This window comes from Dipodomys merriami, unplaced genomic scaffold (assembly GCF_024711535.1).
Source record: "Dipodomys merriami isolate MVZ:Mamm:240054 unplaced genomic scaffold, mDipMer1.0.p SCAF_2, whole genome shotgun sequence".
Taxonomy (NCBI): Eukaryota; Metazoa; Chordata; class Mammalia; order Rodentia; family Heteromyidae; genus Dipodomys; species Dipodomys merriami.
Window position 1 is genome coordinate 40,981,482 of NW_027203381.1, and position 21,262 is coordinate 41,002,743.

Consider the following 21,262-nt stretch of genomic DNA (forward strand, 5'->3'; position numbering starts at 1 on the left):
AACCCCATTGGTTACCATCCAAAAAGGCTTAACTACAATTGAGACATTTAAAAATAATAAAAACAAATTGTTCACTAAATGACTTGGAAATAACGATCAACAAATTCAAAAGTAATCCTTTAAAAAATCATCTAGGGCTGGGAATGTGGCTTAGCGATAGAGTGCTTGCCTAGCATGCATGAAGCCCTGGATTTGAATACCTCAGTATCACATAAACAGAAAAGCTGAAAGTGGCACTGTGGCTCAAGTGGTAGAGTGCTAGCCTTGAGCAAAAGAAGTCCAGGGACAGTGCCACAGCCCTGAATTCAAGCCCCAGGACTGGCTAATAATAATAATAATAATAAAATCATCTAGACACTAAAAATAAATTCCAGATAGAACAAAACATTGAATCTAAATTTCTATATATTGGTATACCCATTCATATCAATGATATAAAAACTAAGAGAACAGGGCTGGGAAGGTGGCTCAGTGGTAGAGCGCTTGCCTTGCATGTCTGAGGCCCTGAGTTCGATTCCTCAGCACCACATAAGCAAAAAGAAAAAAAAGCCGGAAGTGGCACTGTGGCTCAAGTGGTAGAGCGCTAGCCTTGAGGTGAAGAGCTGAGGGACAGCGCCCAGGCCCAGAGTTCAGGCCCCACGACCGGACCCCCCCCCCCCAAAAAAAACTAAGATAACACAGAATAAATTATTTATCATATTAATATTTATCACATTGTATCATCAATGTTTATTATAGTAACATTGTAAAAGTTTTGGTTTCTAAGCTTAGAAATAAAAAAGGAAAGACCTGTAGAACTTACTGATAAAAAATAAACTTTTTATGTTAAACACTTAAAATGAAATAATGGTCAGCTAAGCAAAGCATTTCTAATGGAAAGAGTTAGTATTTATTATATACATAATATAGTGAAATGTCAATGTCTAACTCCTAAGAAAAACATAATAATAAAATAATAGGGAATCAGTTAAGCACATTACAGAACAGTTCTAACTGCTACTTTTATCCAATTTCTACCTAAGCATCTTACATTCACTGTCTTACTTAGCATTCATGGAGTTTCATAAATCCATTCACAGAGTTCCATTCAGTATGTGTGGGGGAGGGGTCTTGGGGCTTGAACTCAGAGCCTAGGTGCTATCCCTGAGCTCTTTTCATCAAGACTAACACTCTACTATTTTCAGCCACAGCTCCACTTCCAGTTTTCTGGTGCTTAATTAGAGATAAGAGTCTCACAGACTTTCTTGCCCAGGCTGTCTTTGAACTGTGATTCTCAGATCTCAGCCTCCTAAGTAGCTAGGATTACAGATGTGAGCCACCAGCACCTGGCTTAAGAAGTATATTTTGATATATAAACATATTCATAATATATAGAATGGAAACATGTCATAAAAGCAACATTGGCTGTGTGCTGGTGGTTCACTCCTGTAATACTAGCACTCAGAAGGCTGAGATCTGAGGATTGTGGTTCAAAGCCAGCCCAGGCAGGAAAGACTATGAGACCCTTATCTCCAATAAACCACCAGAAAACCAGTAGAACACTAGCCCTTGAGCTGAAGAGCTGAGGACAGCGTTCAGGCCCAGAGTTCAAGCCCCATTACTGACAAAAAAAAAAAAGCAACATTGTTCCATTTCTATAAGCAAAATGTATAAATAACCTCATAAGATGAAAAGATAAGTCTGAGCAATGTGTTGAAAATAATATTATTATGTATGAAATGGTTGTAAGATTATTTCCTTTATGCTTATCTTTATTTTCCAATTTTCTACAATAAGGTAGGTTCTCACATCCAGTATATAATATCTATTCCTGTAAATTTAACTTTATTACTCTCTCCACAAATAAGCTCATATTCATCTCACCCCTTATTTAACTTCAGCTAACCTTACTTTCTTACTTTTCTCTGTGTGACTGCTCATCTAGCATGATTCTAAAGCACACAGGAGCACTTAAGAGACAAAGGTTATCATTCAACTATTTTCAAATTAAAACACACTCAATATTGAGTTACTATGGAAATTGTTCCTCTAAGTGTTTAAACTTTAATATTTCTATTTTTAAAGATTTTGAAATTGTGTTTTTAACTATTTTTAATAGATAATACATTTAACATTTAAAAAGTGGCTCTTGCCAGTTTTAAAATCCTCTTGCAGAACAAAATTTGCATGTTGTTAACATATAGAGTGATAGATGTCTAAGGTGTTAGATAGGCCAATTATCCTGTTCTGCCTTTGTTTTTTTTTTCTTATTAGCACATACTAATTGTATAAAGGGGTTTTAATTGTGATTTTCTATCTATACACAAAAGTTACTCTGTTCTGATCATTATACATTATGTATGTAATATTGTAACTGATATATACTGTCAATAAAAAATATTTAATATGATAAATGAAAATTTTAAAGTAATTTTATAACAATTAAAATCCAAAGGTAGAAAAGATATCAGAAAGTGTCTCTTCAAGCTCTTGTCCTAGACTCATAGGAAACCACTTTTGTTAGACTTTGTAAATATCCCTTTTATTTTTATTTTTTATTTTTGTCAGTTGTGAGGCTTCAATTCTGAGTCTGGGCACTGTCCTTCAGCTATCAGCTCAAGGTAAGTGCTCTACCACTTGAGCCACTTCCGGTTGTCTGGTAGTTTACTGGAGACAAGAGTCTCATGGACTTTCCTGCCTGGGCTGGCTTTGAACCACAATCCTCAGCTATTCAGCCTGAGTAGCTAGGATTCTAGGCATGAGCCACCAGTGCCCCGCTCCTTGTGTTTTTTAAATGCATATATAAATCAGGACAAAACAAATAAACACTTTTTTCCCCTAAGATGCAGGGGATCAGACCTAGGATCTTGTGCACATTAAGTAAACACTCTACCACTGGATCTAAATCCTCACTCCTTATACGTACAATCTCTAAAGTTAACTTAAGTATTTTGGAGGAATAGGGGTATTATTCAGTGATAGAACAGTTGCCTAGTATGTGAAAGGTCTTGGGTCATTGCTGGCATTTTAAAGAAAAAAGAAAAACTTTGAGAATTTTTCTATATAAGTATATAAAGATCTCTTTTATTCTGTTTTGTTCTTCAGAATATTTGACATGTATATGCCATAATTATTTTAAGAATCCCTTAATAATTTTTGTTATCACTAAACAAAGTGTAACAATCAACTGTATTTTTGATGGTTCAACTTGATGCTCACCTTGATTGGATTAAGAAATACCTAGGAATTAGTAAAGCATATCTCTGGATCTACAGAAACAGTTCAATCATGAGGGTGCTGGCATAATAAATGATTTAATACACTGATGGTTTCAAAATCTAACTAGCCTATTGGGAGGTGACATAACTGTTGAAGGTAGAGTCTGATTGGAGAAATAGTCCATCAGGACTATATTTTGCCTTAGCTCCTTCCTGATAAACTTTTCTTGCTTTGTCACACATTTTGTCACAGTTATGAAAAAGTAAAGAATATACACTTGATGGATAAATTCCTTAGATCAAATTGCTGAGTCAAAGAACATATGCAATTTTAATATTAAGTCTTGCCAAACTGCTTGTCATAAGAGCTCAAGCAACCTATACTACCACTATCAACTTATGTATGTCCAAATGTATTCAATATAGAATACTATCTGCTTTTAGATCTTTGTAATCTTGACAAGTAAAAAATGAAGTCAATGTAATGCTATTCTGAATTTCTTTTTTGAAAGAGATTGAATATCTTTCTAAAACCTAAGTTTCTTTCTCTGAAATGTTCATTTTTCTGGTTGTTGGTTTTGTTATTGATTGATATGAGCTTTCTGTTCTGGGTATGAGCTACGATATTTTGTCCCTGTTTTACAAAAGTTTTGATCTCCCTCCCTCCCTCCCTTCCTTCCTTTCTTCCTTCCTTCCTTCCTTCCTTCCTTCCTTCCTTCCTTCCTTCCTTCCTTCCTTCCTTCCTTCCTTCCTTCCTTCCCTCCTTTCCTTCCCTCCTTTCCTTCCTTCTTTCCCTTTTCCTTCTTTTCTTCCCTCTCCTCTCTTTCATTTTTTTTTCTTTGTACTGAGGTTTAAACTCAGGGCTTTACCTTTGTCAAGTAGATGCTCTATCATTTGAGTTATGTCATTTTTAGCCCTTTTTGTTTTGGCTATTTTTGAGATAGGGTCTCAATTTTTGCCCAGACTGGCCTGGACCTTGAGCCTCCTATTTAAGCTTTCTTAGGTAGCTGGGCTGCCAGGCATGTGCCACCACATCGAACTTCTGTTGAAGTGGGGTCTTGTTAACTACTTTTGCCTGGGCTGACCTGGAACCTGAATCCTCTTGATCTCAGCCTCCTGCATAGCTATGATAATAGATGTGCACCACTGCATACAATTATTGGTTGATGAAGCGTCATGAACTTTTTGCCCAGGCTGGTCTTAAATTGAAATTTTCCTGGTTTTGGTTTCCTAAATAGTTAGGATGATAGGTGTGAATCACCATACCTGGCTAAGTTTTAACTTTTGCTTTTGGTATTAACAGTTACTTTTATGTGCAATGCTAATATTTACTTATTTGTTTCTTTTGCAGTTGTGGGGGTCAAATCCAAGGTCTTGCTTATGTTAGGTAAAAGTTCTTTATTATAGCTCCAACCTCAATTTTTATTTATATATCACTGAATTTGTAAACTGTTAAATAGTTGTATCAAAACACATAACTCATTTTCTCTGAGAAATCTATATAAGTAATAGATATAAAGCAATGTTCTCTTTCCTGAAAGAAAAACAAAACAGTTGGGTAGTGGAGTTTAGCTGCTCATGCCTGTAATCCCAGCTACTCAAGAACCAGAGATCAGGATCATTGAAGGCCAACCCAGGAAAAAAGTTAGTGAGACCCTCCATCCCCATCTCAATCAATAAGCTTAGTGTAGTGACACACACCTGTGATCCCAGCTAGGCAGAGGCTGACCCAGACAAAAACAAGAGATCTTATCTAAAAAAATAACAGCAAAGTAGTAGTAGAAGAAAAGACAAAAGGAGTTTGTAATAGAGTCTTCGGTTCCTATCAGGACCAGTCCTTTCCTACTTCTTTTATGTTTAGTCCGCTACTGAAGAACATGGCATCCACTCAGTTGTTTTCTTTCTTTCTTTCTTTCTTTCTTTCTTTCTTTCTTTCTTTCTTTCTTTCTTTCTTTCTTTCTTTCTTTCTTTCTTTCTTTCTCTTTCTTTCTTTCTTTCTTTCTTTCTTTCTTTCTTTCTTTCTTTCTTTCTTTCTTTCTTTCTTTCTTTCTTTCTTTCTTTCTTTCTTTCTTTCTTTCTTTCTTTCTTTCTTTCTTTCTTTCTTTCTTTCTTTCTTTCTTTCTTTCTTTCTTTCTTTCTTTCTTTTTGTGAAAATACCATACAGAGGGGTTACTATTACATGGGCAAGGTAATGAGTACATTTCTTATCAAGCATTGTTGCCTCCTTCTTTGTTTCCCATTCCCAACCCTTCCCATCACTGCCCACCCCCCCCCCCACCAAAATTGTAAAGTTCATGTTCTGACATAATGACTTGTACATCTCATTGTTGCAATGGGTCCATCTGTATCCTTATTTAAATGATTTGTTTTTTCCCTTCCCCTCCACGTTATACCGACATCAAATACAATGAAAGCAGGGGTTATACTGTGGGGGAGGGACTGGTGATTCCTACATTTACATCTTTGGCATGAAATATTTTCTGACTTACTGCTCCCAAACTAGAAAAGCCTACCAAACATGATCTGTTCTCTTCATTGCAATGTGTCAACTCAATATTCCTCAAATTAAGATGCCCCAAATACTTCCTATGATTATATTAAAAGCCATTTCTATTCTTTGATTCCATTATTTTAATTCATTTATTTACCTAGAAACACAGAACTACACTAGAAATGAAGGCAGTTCTTAATCTCAAAGAGATCCCAATCTAGAGGTGAAGGCAGATCTGTAAATGAGTAAGTGCTCACTAGAAGCAAGAACAAAGTACTACAAAAGGTCAGAGAATGTAGCAACTCCCAAGAATGGAGATAACACCAGAGAGAGGTGACACTTTGGGTGGCTTTAAAGATTAGAGTAGGAATTCATCCAAAAGAATTGAGAGAACCCAATGGGTCAGCAGAACACACTGTTAAAGACATGATATTTTAGAAATACTGAAAGTTAGTTGTTGACAACATGTTGGGCTTTAATTCTTGGGTGGACAGAATTGAGTGTCAAGATTTTTTTTTTCTATATTTCATTTTCTCAGGATATTTATTAAGGTTGTTTAATATACAATTTTGTACTTGTCATTTTGGAAGTCCTTTATTATTAAGATAATTCTTTGATGATAAACAGCAGCCTCAGTGATTATTCTGGACCTCCACGTTGGATAAATTCCATTTCTTCTTGAGATATAAGTTTCCTTCTGTACTTCTGAGGTAATGTTTTTAATATTGCTGCAGTGTCTGGTGGACCCTGATGCATCACGTCTGGTGATTTACTCCTTTAGCATGCTGGGAGACCAAAGAAGAGTGAGGTGGGAGCCCTGCAGACCTCAAAGCTTCTGATGCACTGAGTTTAGGATTGTCTCTTCTGTTAGGGAATCTTATTAATGGAGTATGTGGCTTGACTGAACGACCCTGCTGGCAGACGTCATCTTGCTGCCCATCATGAACCAAGGAAGGGGCAGCTTCGAGTGTCAAGATTTTTAAAAAATAAAGAAATTAATCCTTGAAGCAGTAAAAGGAGACAGAAGTTTTCACATGGGAACCTATCAGATTTTTCAAAAAATAGGAGGTAAAATGATATATGAATTAGAAATACAATTAAAAGTTGCTGCCAAAAGTATAAAAAGAGGTGACAGAGCACATACATAATCAGCAGGAGACATAATCAGCAGTTAGACATTTAGGGTTTGAGCTCAGAAGTGGAGACTGCATAAACAGTCCCTGGAGACAGACAGCAGTCACACAGGTGGATGACACTGGTACTGGTATGGTTGCCTTGGAAGGGAAACTATGCAGAGTAAGAGAGCTAGAGCAGTGAGTGAATCATGGGAAATACTGGTGATAACTGAGATGCTTTATTGGCCTTGGACTATTACCCTCTAATTTTATAAGGGGGAGGGGGAGATACTTCTAACTTGTTTAGTGTTTTCTGTCATTTGCAGACATGATACAGGAAGGGTATTAGAAGAATAAGCAGGAGCCTCTCAAAAGTCTGAAAACATGAAATAACACAGTCTCACCCAAAGATGAGACTAAAATCAATCTGACATTATTAGACACTCATGTGTGAGAGAAGGAATGGTAGGAAAGATTGTAGAAGTTGAAAGTAGATCTCGATGATCTAAAGTAGTTGCAAAAAAGGCATTAAGCAAATGAATGACATGCTTCCCCTCTCAGCTTCAAACAGATTTCTCTAATGGCAGGCAGGAAGGTGCTTATAGGAAGCAGGATGCAGAGACAGCATTCAGAAATTTCACTTGCAGAGATTATAACAGCCTGTATGAGTGCAGTTGTGGTAGGAACCCAGAGGATGGGGTGGAGCTGAGAAATATGGAGGACCTAATATGTAGGAATTAGTGATTGATGGCATGGGGAAATGAAGAAGCCTAGGCCTATACCTTGTATAGGTTTTCTTCACCCCCATCATTACCGACATAATTCAGGTACACCACTACCTCAATTGGTCATTCAACAAATATTTACTGAGTACCTTTTTTGGGTCAGTTCCCACTAATACAAAGGTGAACAAATTGGAAATGATGGCTGTCCTTAGAGAATTTGGGTAAGGATATCAGTGACCAATGCTGCATGTGTGATGACTCATTTAATCTTTAGGACACCTTATTATTTAAGGACTATTATTATCTCTATTTTTCAAAGGAGATAACCTAGTCTTAGAAAGTTTAATAATTTGCTCAAGGTTACACAGATAACTGATAAGTGGTTGTGCCAGGAAATGAACACAAACCTAACTTACTTCAAATCCCATGTTCTATATCACTTGACTGTACTATTTCTCATGTAATAGCTAATGTGCTAAAAATCTGTGGCAAGAGTTATCACACTTCCTAAATTGACAGACTTACTGTGTTTGGTATGTTCTGGCCAAGGTAGGTTTTAGTTTTGTCTTCTTCTTGTTGTTGTTAATGTACATTAGATGGATAATGGTACTTTTTCTGATTAGAGTCACTCTGAGGAAGGAGATGGGGTCATGATGAATGGTAAGGCAGTCAGTTCTTAGACATATTGGTTTTGAGCTTGCTATGAAACATCTAAAGGAAGACATCCAGCAGTAATTGATAAATGAGCCTGAAGTTCAAGGGGAAGTCAGTTTTGGAGATAAGGCACTTGGCAGCAGCACTGTACTTAGGGGTCAGCTAAAGCCAAAGCAATTATTTTGATTCTCCAAGGGCTTCTAAAAGTTAGAGGAGCATCCTGCTGAGAAAGGAGCAGTAGGTGCAGGCATGAAGAGAGTAAAATATACTTGGTATTAGAAAAAAAGGAGGGTGCAGCCAAGTCCAAAGACATAACTAAGTAGTATTTGGGGTTAGGGATTGTGAATTTAGAGTGATTTCAGCTTGCAGGGATGAGGTTTTTTTCTAAAATACCAATCAAATTTGAAGAGTTGGAACATTTGCTCAACTTTATATTACTTGTTCATTTCCTTCTTTCCAGATTGAGTTCTCAGAGCACCTTGAAGTTTGTGTGTGTGAGCAAGTACAAGGATGCTCTCCTTTAGCTCTCTCCCAGGTTTTCCCTTCTGTCCCAACCTACAAGGTATAATTTTCATTTCCAACCCAGTGTCCAGTGAGTACCATTGGTGCATTTGTTCATTCTTGTCCCTCCATTTCTGTGCCTCCTTACACTTCCAAAGACAGATAAATAAACAAGACAAAAAGAAAAGAAAAGAAAAACAAAGAAAAAAAACCCTCTTGTTTCCATTTCCTGGAGCTCATTTCCATAAGTATTATATGAGCAGATACACATAGCCATTGCAACTTTGTGTTTCTCGCCTAAGAGTATCCTCCTTTGGTCTCACTGTATGTGAATTCCTTCAGTCCTGTATAATTTATCATGTACTGGTGGATTTTAGATCTAGCTTCTGCATATCAGAATATGGGCTGTTTGTCTCTCTGAGCTTGGCTTACCTCACCATGTTATGTTCTAGGTCCATCTATTTCCCTGCAAATGGTATATTATTGTTTCTAATAGCCATGTAAAATTCCATTGTATATAGGTACTACATTTTCTGGATCCACTCATCTATTGTAGGGCTTTGGGGCTGTTTCCATAGCTTGGGTATTGTGAATAGTATAATAATGAACATGGGTATGCAAGTGTCTTTACAGTACCCTGACTCATGGTGTTCTGGGTTGATGCCCAGAGTGGTGTGACTGGGTTGTAGGGAAGATCTATGTTCGGTTTCCCTTAGCTTTCTGGCTCAAGAATGGTGCTCTAGGAGGCTGGGAAGGTGGCTCAGTGGTAAGAGTATTTGCCCAGCATGCATGAAACCCTGGGTTCAATTCCTCAGGACCACATAAGCAGAATAAGCTGAAAGTGGTGCTGTGGCTCAAGTGGTAGAGAGTGAGCCTTGAGCAAAAGAAGCTCAAGGACAGTGCCCAGGGCCCCGAGTTCAGGCCCCACGACCGACCAAAAAAAAACAAAAAACAAAAAACACAAAATCTCCCCAGTATAGTCTCACACGTAATGTGAGACATGTGTAGGACTGCATTAACTTCAATTTTGCAGCTGCAAAAGAAGAATTAATCAAGTGTCTAATACTATCAAGTAGTGAGTTTTAGGTTTTAAAACTTGTAATTATAACCCATTTTAACCTTTTATGCTCTGTTTTTCATTAAGGAGTAGCTGGAGCTCTCCTAGCAGATCTTTTAAATTCTGGTCCATTGATTAGCTACTATTTCTAGACCTCCTAAATCCTCACTAGAAAAATTTAAAGGTTTGAATACAATGATTGCTGATACCCCATCTTGTTCTAATATCCAAAGACACTATGACTTTTGAGATATCCTTAACCTGCTCCTGAATCTGCTGCCTTATGTTGCACAATTCAAATATGAGCTCCATACTTACCTACTGGAAATGGACAAATTCTTTTCTCTAGGTGGGTTATTGGGTCTCACATGGGTGGCTCATCCTGTAATCCTAGCTACTCAGGAAGATCAGATCTGAGGATCATGGCTTGAAGATAGCTTTGGCAGGAAAGTACATGAGACCCTTATCTCCAATTAACTACCAAAAAGAAGGAAGTGGAACTTTGGCCCAAGTGGCAAGACTCCAGTGTTGAGCAAAAAATCTAGGGGACAGTGTCCAGGCCCTGTGTTCAAGCCCTAGTAAATGGCACACAAAATTGGGTTATGATGTGCAAAGTATCTCACTTCTGTAATAAAAACACTAACATTTTATGTTCAGTTGTTGCTTTGACTACTGGCTAAAATGGTATGCAATTGTGTATTACATACTGTTATGTATCCAACAATCCAATGAAGGGGCACCTGGTTCACTTTAGTAATAAAAAGCAAATCAAGCAGGAAAAATCAGAAACATCAGTGTGGGTCTCCTGGGTACCATGTTAACATACTTTTTTTTTCTTTTTTGTTTTTCAGAAAAGAAACTCAAAGTGTTGAGAGATTTAGTCAAGATTATGGAGTACTAAAGAGTAAGGCTAAAGAATGCAGTCTGGCATTTGTATTTTCTTAAATAACCAAACTGGTTTTAAAGAAAAATCTCCTGGGGGAAAAACAGATTGGCAACTGGTGGAGTTTAAACAGAGACTTCACCCAGTATTTTCCAGGTTTAATAATAAACAGTGATTAGCATGAAGGGCAGATAAAACATTCTGACCTCTAAACAAAAAATGTATGTATTTTGCACCAGAGTTAGGAAACTAATTGTTAAAATTAAAGTAAATGGAAAACAAAAATAATTAGCAAACTCAGAATACAATTATCCTCCACTCTTGGAAGACATTAAAAAAAAAAAAAAAAGTCCCTGTGGTTACCTTCATTAGCAGCTAGGGTGGTGAGTTCTATTGTAAATCCCACTTATAAAGACTCATGGCTACCTGCAGAGCCAAGGAGTACAAATCACTTTAGTGAAGACACAAGATGACTAAAGGAAGCAGTGAGGGCCTGGTGGAGCTAGTAAACAAAAGGCAGCATTTCAAATGAATGCCATTGCTAGAGTCTGCTTTGTAAAATGCCTGGATTTGAGAACCCTAAAGCAGATTAGCTTGAAGCAACAAAAGATTCAAATAAGATACAAAGAACTGATTTCGACACATTAAGAGATTGTCTTCATTAGGTCTTCAGGTGCTTAAGTGTAATTATATATATATACAAATTCCATCTAAGTTATGTTTTAGGCTGTGAAGCCTAAAGGACAATAATCTAAAGATGGTTCTTGACTCTAACATGTTCAGGACTAAAATTCATGCACCAGACAAACCAGCCTTTTTCTCGTTTTTAGTCATCTAACATTTAAAAAATTTAACATTTAAATAAGTTTGTAATACATTCAATTTTACACATTCTACTCAAGAGGGCTTACTTCAAATACAAACTGAAGAAACCCTGAAGTTCTTTAACTGTAAATAATGTGTAATATTAGATCAGTGATTTCCCAGGCATAGATCATCAATCCATCTGAAATTTTTTTTTACAAATATATTGAGAGCCCCCCCATAAGCACATGGGCCAAAATAGTTCTGATAATTTAGTCTCCAAACCCTAAATCTTTGTTCCCTTATATTCATGTAGCTTAGGACTAGTGACCTGTGAAGTGGGAGCCGTTTCCTGGTGTTCAGTAAATGCCAGTGTGTCTCAGAACCCCTGGCATTGCCGCCTATGACATCCTAATCTAGGTTGATTCAAAGTCAGTGTATGCAAAAACAGGAAATTACTGTGTAAATTAAGTAACCAGACACATTAAGTCTAGTGCACATACAAGATTAAGTGTAGTCTCACTTGATGTTAAGGGGAACCCAGCCAAATTTGTTTGCTTATTCCAGTTTATCACTGCATTGTACTCATAAGGTCCATCTGCTTTACTTCTAACAGATATGTGGGAGGCTGGGTTGAATGTCATCTGATGTTGTTCCCAATGCAGAGGGCTTTACTTTCCTTGTTCCTATACAATGATGCTATTGGACAAATCACAAAGTACTTAGAGTCTTTGGGAGGAGAAGGAGAAGGGGACAGAAACAGAGGACAAAGGGTAAACAGATGCAGCAGTGGTACTCACTAGACACTATGAAAATGAACTATAGAACTTGTGGGTAGGACGGGAGGGAAAAACTGGGAAAGAGCAAGGGAAATAGAAATGTGCTCTTCACCTGACTTATGTAACTGTAACCCCTCTGCATATCACCTTTATAATAATAAAAAAGAACTTGAAATTAACACTTTTTTCAAAAGTAATTAGAATATTTCCCTATGGTAGTTACACAAGTCAACTTACAGTGGGGAAGGAGACACCTGCTTTACATGACCAGACACAGCAAAGGGAGCATGTGAACTTTCAACAAAAGAGGAAGCTTTGTACCAGATGTGAAGAAGTTAAGTTTATTTTTCCATTGAGTTTGTTTATGTAAGTAAGAAAGGAAAGAGACAGTGGCTGCTTCCCATTCCAAACTGCTCAGGGAATGACTTTTCTTTTTCTTCATGAAAAGAACAAAGTCGGTTATTGCAGTTTCCAGAGGGATCTGGAAAGTCACGAAGTCACTAATGATTACATTTCATCTGTAGCTGGTTTAACCTTTGCAACCTGCCAATAATGGAGGAGACTAAGAGAAGGTCAATGCAGCCTTGCTCTTCTGGCATTCTCTCACTGTTCAGATGGAGAATTTATGAAGCAGATTATTTTAAGAAATACAAAACACATCATAGAGACCATATTCAAGTCCTTCAAAGATGTTTCAACATCCAGCAGTTAAGAAACTCTCAAATCTTAGATTAGCTTATTTTGCTTTTTAATCATTGTGAAAGAGTGAAGATCACTTCACATTTATAACACAAAAAAATTCACCAATATCATTAGTCTTTGATCCATGTCTCTTTCCATTTTTTTCAGTTGACCAACCAATTGTTTCTAGAATGAAGACTTTCTTGGTATATGTCCAAAGACCAATGAAATATTTTGTGTTGTGTGTGTGTGTGTGTGTGTGTGTGTGTGTGTGTGTGTGTGTGTGTGTGTGTGTGTGTGTGTGTGTGTGTGTGTGTGTGTGTGTGTGTGTGTGTGTGTGTGTGTGTGTGTGTGTGTACTAGAGCTTTAACTCAGGGTCTGGGAGTAGTCCCTTAGCTTTTTTACTTAAGACTGATGTTCTACCACTTGAGCCACAGCTCCATTTGCAACTTTCTAGCAGTTAATTGGAAATAAGAGTCTTACAGATTTTCCTGTCCAGGTTGGCTTCAAATTGCAATCCTTAGATCTCAGCCTCCTGAGCAAATAGGATTCCAAGCTTGATCCACCATGGCTGGCCATAAATCTTTTTTTATTTCCACAAATTGGCAAAACACTCCTCTTAATGCTAAAGGTATGATATGCTAGTAATAAATAATAAAAAATACAACACAATATACATTGTTGTATATTCAAAATGAACCCATTACCAAACAGGTAAAGCTACAATTATTAAATGATATTTCCCTATTATGCATTCATTAAAAAAATGAAATATCCTTTTCTTCCACTTCCTGTTTATTACAAGGAAAGTGAGAACACCATTACTAAGATTAATGAAACATCAGGAAAGATTTTTAGGTACAAATGACCAACTTCTTTGTCATGCTAGAAAAACTCAGCAAGGGTTTAGGAAGGAAAAAACCTGAAATTCTTTATTCATGTAGCCAGTGGATGATATATTGACTGATCCCATTTAACAATAGACAGAAAGTAACAGATCAGAAAGACAAAATAACAGTAAAAGAAAGACAGAGAAACATTTTCTATAACTGGCTATATTTTTATTATTCATTATTATATTTGTTTATTATATTATTACGTTATTTTATTATTATATGCTATAATTACTAATACTTTAAATATTAATTTATAATTTGTATTTATGACATTATTAAATAAATATTTATTATTATAACTGTTTCTTCTTCAAAGGTTTTATGTCACTGAGATGAATTGCCTTCTGTTTTAATTACAACCCTCTCTAAGGTCAACTCATCACTCACCATACTAAGAGAGAGTGCAGGAAGAGCATAATAAGGTGGGCGCTGGTGGCTCATGCCTGTTTTCTTAGCTACTCAGTAGGCTGAGCTCTGAGGATCACAGTTCAAAGCCAGCCTAGGCAGGAAACTCTGTGAGACTCTTATCTCCAATAAACTACTAGAAAAAAAAAGCTGAAAGTGGCCCTGTGTTTCAAGTGGTAGAGTACTTGCCTTGAGCAAAGGAAGCTCAAGGACAGTGCCCAGGCCTAGAGTTCAAGCCCTAGGATTGGCCAAAAAAAAAAAAAAAGAAAGAGAGAGAGAGAGAGAGAGAGCATACTGGAGAGGGGCTTCTTCCAGCAAAACACTTCCCTCTCTATAAAAGGAAAAGAAATGCAATAATTTATCCTTGGACTTTATTTCCTTGCAATTGTTTCTTATATAAACTTTGTATATTTTATGAAAACCATGGTATTAGTTTATCATATTCCAAAACCAAAAATTAGAAATCGAATTTTTTGTTTTTGTATGTGTGTACTAGTTCTCGAACTTGAACTCAGAACCTAGAAGCAATCTTGAGTTTTTTGTGCTCAATGCTAACCTTCTACCACTTGAGCCACAGCTCCATGTCTGGCTTTTGGGTAGTTAATTGGAGATAAGCGTCTCATATACTTTATGCTGGCTTTGAAGTATGATCCTCAGATCTCAGCCTCCTGAGTAATGAGAATTACAAATGTGAGCCATTAGTGTCCAGCTTAGAAATGATATTTTTAAGCTTAGATCATTCTCCAAACTCAAGAACTCTGAAGTTTTAACTTGCATATCTAAATTTCACTCTCAAACATGAATTCAAGAAATATTTGTAATTAGGAACTGTTGTGCCTAACTGTAGTCTCAGCAATTTCTGAGGCTAAAGCAAAAGGATAACTTAAGCCCAGGAGTTCAATGCTATTCTGGACAACATAGTGAGACATTGTCTCTTTACCCCTTTCCCCAAAAAGACACTCTTTTGATCTTGGCTACAAACAGAAAAAATCTGAATCAATACCAGCTAATATTGAATGATTTTTAAATATTTTAAATGCTTTTTTTTCTCTGTAGTCTAACAGTTAAAACCAAGAGGTAACTAACATTTCATAGCAGTAATGTTAAGGACTCAAGAAAGGCAATACAAAAAGTGTTTAAATGTAGTCTTTTCTTGGTGGGGCTGAGGGAGTGAAGGGTTGGGGAGGTTGCAGGTACTAAGTCTTGAACTCCACTAGTCTGGGCACTGCTCCAGACTAGTACTCTCCCACTTGTGGCACACTTCTGACTTTTTTTTCTGGTTAATTTAAGATAAGAGTTTCACAGACTTTCCTACCCAGGCTAGCTCTGAACTGTGATCCTCAGATCTCAGCCTACTGAATAGGTAGGATTATAGGCTTCAGCAAATGACATCTGGCTACAAATATAGTTTTAAAGGTCTGAGTTAAAGGTATACCACTGTTGATCCATATTCAGAGACACTAAAATAGCACATTGCTATGTGTGTTACAATGAATATCAGAATACAAAAGCCCAAGTGTGTGTGTGTGTGTGTGTGTGTGTGTGTGTGTGTGTGTGTGTGTGTGTGTGTGTGTGTGTGTGTGTGTGTGTGTGTACCTCCTTTCAACTATCTAACCTGGAGAACCAGTCAAGTACTCATATCTAAGAGAAAAGTGAATTTTTACAGTAAAATGACCAAAGAAGTGGAACTGACTTGTATTGTAGGTGTAATCTCACTCTTAGGTATAAAATGAACACTTTACCAGCAACATGACACAGGGGATTCCAGGGAGCAGTGATAACTTACATGAAGAGAAGAGACAAAGAGTAATAATAAAACTATGGCTACTCAAGTCACTTAGCAGCAAATAGCCAACCCTCCAGTAGACACTTCAACAAAAGTCACAGAGAACAGGGGCCATTATATTCCAGAGTATTTCTACAAAGGATGTTTAAAATTATGATCCTGACTTAGTTGAGTATGCACAGCTTAAGAGACAAAGTATTACCTAATGTATTTAGGAGGAGTGTTCAGTGAAATAGCTCATTTAAAATGTTTTGAGGTTTCATTAATTTGGACAATAAAGTAATTCAGAGCAACTTTACTATGCTTATGTGTTTTTTTTTTTTCATTTTTGAGCTCAGTTTTTAATTTTTTTTTTTTTTTTTTTTTTTTTGCCAGTCCTGGGGCTTTAACACAGGGCCTGGGCACTATTCCTGAACTTCTTTTGCTCAAGGCTAGCAATCTGACACTTGAGCCACAACACCACTTCTAGCTTTTTCTATTTATGTGGTACTGAGGCTTCATGCCTGCTAGGCAAGCACTCTACCAGTAAGCCACATTCCCAGCCCAGTTTTTAAGCTTTTTTTTTTTTTTTTTTAAATTGTTAGTATAGCTGTCTCCTAGTTTTTCTCTCCTGTCTCCGCCCACAAGTTGTGTAGTTCATTTTCAACATAGTGTCTAGTGAGTACCACTGCTGTGTTCCTGTACTCTCCCAAAAACAGATAAATGAACAAATAAGATAAAAAGAAAACAAAAACAACCAGAAAGAAAAAACCTCTTGTTTCCATTTCCTGGAGTTCATGTCAATAAATATTATTTTATTTGGTCAGAGGCACAAAAGCATTGCACCTTTGTGTTTCTCCAAGGAGAGCCTCCCTTGGTCTTACTGTGTGTGAATGCCTAGAGTCCTGTATTATTTATCATGTCCCAGTGCATTTTAGATCTAGCTTCTGCCTATGAAAAAAAAGATGTGCCATTTATCTCTCTGAGCTTGGCTTACCTCACAATATAATTTGTTCTAGGTCCATCCATATGCTTGTATTTCATGTAATGTATTTTGCCTCAACTTCTGAATTTTTCTGAATATACTTGGTTATGCTCAGAGTAGTTGCCACAGATGTAAGTATCTTCAATAGTATCACTGTTTTCAGCTAGATGAAGTCACACAATTGAGTGATGAAGCTTTTAAAAAGGCATCTCCACTGATTAAATGATCTGTCATGTTAGAAATTGTGTTAACTGATCTGCTGCAAACATTTTCAGTTGTGATATTGTGTCTCTTCCATAACTATAACAAGATACTACTACTGACTTGAAGTAAGTTATCACCTCTAATATTTTTTATTTTAGCAGCTGACGTACAACTACAAACTCAGACATTAGAGCCTTTGAGGAGATCTGCATGAGGGAGAAGAGGAGGAGTTACTCAAAACAAAAATTCCTAATTCTTTAATGAATCCTTCAACATCACAATGTCATGGATGTAATCCAAGGGTCTTGGAGGATTCTTCCAGGACAACAGAATAAGAAGATTTCAGAGTAGTTGAAATCTTTAACTCTCTTTCTTTGAAAATCTTCTGTCACAAGTCAGGATAATGTCTCTTTTACCCAATGAGAAAGCTGTTTTCACACGAGCATAATTAATCTTCTGACACCATGACAAAGAAATTCCTTAAAAGGATTTCTCCGATTTCCTCTCAAGACAGAAGATTGTCTTTATCCATCATCTGTTCTTCCTGATCCCTTCTTTTTGAATATCCACATCAGCAGAATTGTCCATCAGAGGAGACAGCAGGAGGGAAATCTCTGCATGATTGATAGGGCCTCAATGCTCTGCAGGCCTATTTAAGTGCAAGCATCTATTGTTGCAAACTTACTTTACAGCAGTTAAACAAATATAATAGTCACCAATTCAACCATTGTGAGGTTCAGACTTGACTAAAATGTGTAAGTGAAGTTTGCTAATGACAAGTCACTAATTTTGAAGCCAGATAAAAACTCTGCTGATAAATTACCCTAATGTCTACTTTGAAAAAAGGAAGTTCCCTAAGATATAGAACATAACATATATATACATATATATTCACATGAAGGTATTACACATTTTCTATATATCCATAGACATTATTTAAAAAACAAGAAGAGTCTAATTCTTATATAATATTGTAATTTTTAAAAATCCTTGTATATACACTTCTCTAGCTTGGGGAGGGGAAGGGAAAAAACAAAATGCTTATTAAATAAGGATACAGGTTGACCCATTGTAACAATGAGATGTACAAGACACTATGTTGAAAAATGAACTTTACATTTTAGGCAAGGAGGGGAAGGAGGGAGGGGGAGGGGGGAATGTTGTTATGGTAGTGAAGGGAAGGGAGGGTAGGGGAAAAACAAAGGAGGGGGTAACAATGCTTGATAGGAAATGTACTCATTACCTTGCTCATGTAACTGTAACCCCTCTGTACAGTATTTTTACAATAAAAAGTATTAAAAAATCCTAATAGGCATTTAATTCTTCTCTACATCAGAGCTATTTGAGATGAAGGAAAAACTATAATGTTACCACCCTCTACCAACAGTTGTGTCAGAGAAAAAAAAATCTTTGTTATTTTACCCCCAGTGTCATCATAATATTATGCTTATTTATTTTCAGAGAGATTTAAGTATGTCTTTGTGTTCTTTTTTGATGTGTGGAAGAAAACTGACATTTCCTATGACTACCTGCTACTGCCTGGATAGGTCTAAAGAATCAGAGGAATATAAGTCAGTTTCAAGTGGAGGAGCAATGCACACTGGGAAAAGGTCCAATTCACAGAAAAGTCAAGTGTCTGGCTCCATTTTCAAAGCAACTTACACAAAATGGAAACAGATTAGAGACTTCACTAAATTGTTGGAAGAACACCCCAATATGAGCAGTACAGATTATAGCATGCTGTGTTCTTTATACATGCTTCCAAGAAGGCCACTTGAGCCCAGACACCAGAACACACTGACACCATGAATTCTGTTTGCACCACAGTGACCCTGACAACTTAGTTCTGGACGCACCCTGTGAAAATATCTGTTTATCCTTCCAATCCCCTGATACCGAGGCCAGTAGTCACGGCCAGATCTCAGCTCATTGGTGCTCACCTTGGCATGGCTGGGAGGACAGAATGTCATTGCTTGACCCATGAAGGGCTTCCTCTCCAGCTGACCTGACTCCTTAGCTCAATTGACTGCTAACTCAGTAGTAGTCCCTGAAAGGTACCTTGGTTTCAGGTTTGTTTGTTTTTTAATTACAAAGTTTGAAATTCAGGGTTGATTAACCCTTTGAAGACTTAAGGAAATAGATTTGTATCAGGATAAAGATTAGTAAAAAGCCTTGTAGCTGCAGAGGAAAGATGAGCAAGTTAAAGAAGGGATCTCCTTGAGAATTAGAATACAAAGAAGACAGAAATCAAGAAAGGGAGCTGGTGGTGAAAGTAACACAAGAGGGTTAGATGGGCGATGCATACAAACAGCTAAAGGAGTACTCCCTTCCAGCCCTCCCAGGCCCAGGCAGTCCTACCAGTTCTTTTGTAAATAACTTGTCTTCCCACCAGGATTGTGAGGGGTGGTTTACTTTTTGGTAGGGGTATGTGGAGGAGGACAGAAACCAATCCTTATCATTTTTGTTTGCCTGTTCTATGTGGGTCAGCATGTTGCTGAGGAGGGGAGCAAAAAAACATCTGTAAGCTGGAACTGCTAGCTCGGAATTGAGCAACAGGCTGTTATCACTGCTCAAGGCCAGGTGTTTAAGACCTAGGAGGGCCACGGCCACATCTTCCTAGATACTCCGGATTAAAAAAAAAAAAAAAAAAAGCAGCAATGTCTGGAATTAAGTTCAAGTCCATAAGGAATATCTTGCCAACAATGACCATTTCAGTTAAACCAGCACTCCCCTCAAAACACAACACAAAACAAAACAAAAAATTAGGGCAAAACAAACATTTCATTCTTTCACCCTTCAGAGATATGTTTAAAAGACTGTTAGTATTTATGTGGCTTGTTGCAACAGTTTAAGGCTAATTGTACTCACAGTCTCTTTGACTGGGAACTCTGTATATTAAACTCATTGAACCATGTCTTCCCATTTAGAAATTCCCCTAGCAGTTAAATACAAGTAATCACCTGCCTGTCTTTCCTTTCTCCTCTTCTTCCTCCTCCTCCTCCTCTAAATTTGCTCTCACCTTAAATTAAGACATATGTTAACTACATTCCAGCTCACCCACTTCCCATGGGTACACATGATTGAGCCTGCCTCTCTTTACCTGAGTTAACTCATCTATAAAATAGTGATAATAGGGGCTAGTATGACATCACATGTCTGTAATCCTAGCTTCTTGTCAGGTGAGACTAGGTGCATGGTAATTTGAGGCTAGCCTAGGAAAAAAAGATAGCAAGACCCCATCTAAACAAAGAAGCTAGATATGGTGGGTCATATCTGCAATCCCAGCTAAACAGGAATACAGTAGGAGGCTCACAGTCCAAGACTGGCCTTAAGCAAAAATGTGAGACCTTATTAGGAGAGTAATTTTGGCAACATACCTTAAGTGGTAGAGTACCTGTCTAGCAAGTATGATTGCTAAGTCCAAACCCTAATAGTACTGTCACCCCTCAAAAAAGGGTTAGTAATAATGGCACCTACATATCACAGGATGGTTGAAGGGATTAAATATAAAAGCACTTAGTGAATATTCAGTACATAATAACATAATTCATTCTGTGTTGCTTCCTTCTTCCCTCTCAAACAATTCTCTCAGTGGGCACATCCTATTTTAGGGAGTTTAGTTTGAATGAAACACACACATGTACATGCATAATGTATGCCAAAGCCTTTGGCACTAGGTTGACAGACACGAATTCTTCTTATCTAGTAAGAGATAAGAATGAGGAAATTAGGCAAAATCAATGAATAACAGGCCAGAGTGACATGAGGAGTGGAAATAGTTTCCTAGCATGGTTTAAACTACTGTAGATCATGTGTGCTTCATTCAGCCTCATACAGCTCAGTGTCATCACCCAGCTTCCTGGTTGTCTTGGCATTATTTTCAGGTTGTATATTTAGGGAGAATCAGTATACACACAGAGCACATTCTGTACTTGCTTTTATTACATTCAGTTTAACTTGTTACTATAAGTGCCAAGTATTGGCGCAGATGCTGAGGATTCATACATGAATAAGACCATTCTGTCCTGAAGTTCACTGCTCAATGGGATCACCTAGACAGCTCACAGTGAGATAAGAGTTCTCTTGAAAGGACATGCGTGAACTCAAGAAGCCTGGGTGT

General features: G+C 37.3%; 1 protein-coding gene and 1 pseudogene across 4 annotated transcripts in view; both read right to left on the minus strand.

Annotated features, from left to right (window-relative positions):
* Positions 1-21,262, minus strand: part of Greb1l (GREB1 like retinoic acid receptor coactivator) — a 258,809-nt gene that overhangs the window by 140,698 nt on the left and 96,849 nt on the right. The window lies entirely within an intron of this gene.
* Positions 6,210-6,631, minus strand: LOC138831604 (alpha-ketoglutarate dehydrogenase component 4 pseudogene; annotated as a pseudogene).